Source organism: Halyomorpha halys, unplaced genomic scaffold (assembly GCF_000696795.3).
Source record: "Halyomorpha halys isolate HHAL.00 unplaced genomic scaffold, Hhal_1.1 Scaffold127.1, whole genome shotgun sequence".
NCBI lineage: Eukaryota > Metazoa > Arthropoda > Insecta > Hemiptera > Pentatomidae > Halyomorpha > Halyomorpha halys.
The window spans coordinates 392,496-394,867 of NW_027107825.1; the positions used below are offsets into that span (position 1 = coordinate 392,496).

The following is a 2,372-nucleotide window of genomic DNA, read 5'->3' on the forward strand; positions in this document are numbered from 1 at the left end:
TTTATAAAAAGTAAGTAAGAAGTATTTATATTAAATAATAAAGTAAATAAGTATTGAACTTTAGATTATCTCTATAAAACAAACAAACTAAAAATGATTTTTGTCAAGTTTTTTTTTAGTAATTGATCTAATTGATTTCCGCATAAATTATTCATTTAATCACATATACTTAGTTATGAACTAATTATGTGAATGAAAAAAAGACACATATGATCCCAATTCAATGTTGACATAACAGTACAGCACAGATAGTTATTACTAAGTACCTAATAAATAATTATAATGATTTCGAAACAAAATTATTTGACCTTATCAAAAATTCCTGGAAATTATTACCGAACATATTAAAACATAACACTATGAGAAAATTAGTCATAAAATTAATTATGATAAAAAAATAAAGTCAGTTAAATCCTTACCATTTGTATGTAGATTAAATAATAATGCAATCTTGAGTTGCTGAAAAGTAGTTCTATATTATCTTATTTTATCAAATCGTTATGAAGAAACTTAGATGTATTAAAACTTCTCAGACATTGCAAAATCTTCCCTAGCAGCCTATATATTAAAAAAAAAATGTAAATTAAAAATTAAAGCACACATAGAACAAGACAAACCCATACATAGAACAAGACAAACCCATTAAACCCCTGATAAACTAGAAAAAAAGTTTGATTGTTCCAACATGGAGAAATAAATTAATGTATAATATAAATATTCATTTATTGACTACCTAAAAACCTAAAATGAACAACAATATACAAGTGAAGAGTACTAGAGGGTATAGTAGCCATGAGTGTTATGCCATCGCCTCCGTAACCTCGAGTTTGCAGAGGCACCAGTTCAATTCCAGCATGAGCCACTTAACCTATATTTTGTGGTTGCACCGTAGAATGAAAATTTGACCTTCCTATTCTGATTAAATTGCTTGATAAACTGTACAATAACCATTCCTTAAGCCAGAAATGTTAAGGTAGATGGAAAAAAAAATTATAAAAACTACCTACCCCATATGCCAGAAATGGACTACACACTAAAAAAAATTAGGAGTACTGTCAAGAAAAATATTTTAAATAATTAAGTAGAATATTTCATTGCTAAAAAATATATCTGTGAAAGTATTATATTAATTACAATGTTCATGATTTAGTTTACCGAGCCATTTTTTCATCGCTGGGAAGAGGTGGTAATCACTCGGCTCCAAATCCGGGCTGTATGGTGGATGGTCAAACACCTCCCATCCAAGAATGCCCGAGTACGATTGGCCATGTGTGAACATGCATTGTTGGGAAAAAACAATACTGTGAGATTTGCATTGCCAGGTCATCAGTCACAAGGCTAGGCCTATCACATGGACACTGGTAAGGCTATTTTAAAAATCAATACACCATTGCCTCACTCAGCTTTCACTCATAATCCCCTGCCCGTCAACATCACAAAGCTGACAATTAATTTCAATTGTCCTGTTGTTTCAAGTCAACAAAAACCGAACCACAGAGCACTTAACAAGTGGCGGGATTTTCTATTGCAGGGCACATTTTGACGACTCACAGAGAGCAAAGTGAGGAACCCACAGTCCTCACGCTACAACAGCTGGATGCATACTGAATGCAGGAACGTTCAGACACCAAGATGGCGGCTCTACACCTACCCATCACCACGATAGACCAAAACGTCTGTTACTTTCTGGACAGCCCTCATAATTTAGGTAAAGAATGAAATTACTATTTACAATTCTATGTTACTACCAAATAATTACTTAAGTAATAGTTGTACTCAGCCATAGTTGAAAAACTAAGAGAACAAAGGAAAATAGATGCTGAGAAATAACTGACAGCATTAGTCTAGTCAGGTAGATGCTAGTCCACATCTATTAAAATAAAATTTAAGTAAAAAATGGAATAGGAGGAAAAGTGTCTCAGTGGCATGATAACTTTCTCTGATCTCAATTTGTGATTTCTCAAATTTTACGTTTATTTTCAGTAATGACATTACATAATCAGGTGAAAGAGAGGTAAAATGGATAGAGTAGAGCAAATTTAAATCAGAGATTATAATGAATGCAATGCCTATATTCCTCCTCCCTCCCCATGCAATTTAATAAAGTTATTTCATATATATTCAAAATATATTTCATAATGAGGTGTTGATGGTTGACCAAAAACAAAAAATTATTTATTTGGGCCAATGTTTCGACCTGAATTTCAGATTATATTTCGTGTGGAGAGGATGGTCCAAAGGTGCAGTCAACAAATAAACAAAAAATATTATTATTTTATTCCAACAATATTCTAAAGTCTCAATTGCTGTTTAGATCTATTAAAAAAGATTATTTCATTTACCAGGTCATTCAAAAAGTCCTGTCGTTTTTT

At 31.9% G+C, this 2,372-nt stretch overlaps 1 protein-coding gene across 1 annotated transcript in view; it reads right to left on the reverse strand.

The window, feature by feature from the left end:
• Window positions 1-421: 421 nt before the first annotated feature.
• The window catches only part of LOC106678180 (RNA exonuclease 1 homolog), an 11,144-nt gene continuing 9,193 nt past the window's right edge, over window positions 422-2,372 (reverse strand). Inside the window, exon 4 of the mRNA XM_067046189.1 lies at window positions 422-558. The gene's annotated coding sequence lies outside the window, so the exon portion shown is untranslated. The remainder of the gene's footprint in view (window positions 559-2,372) is intronic.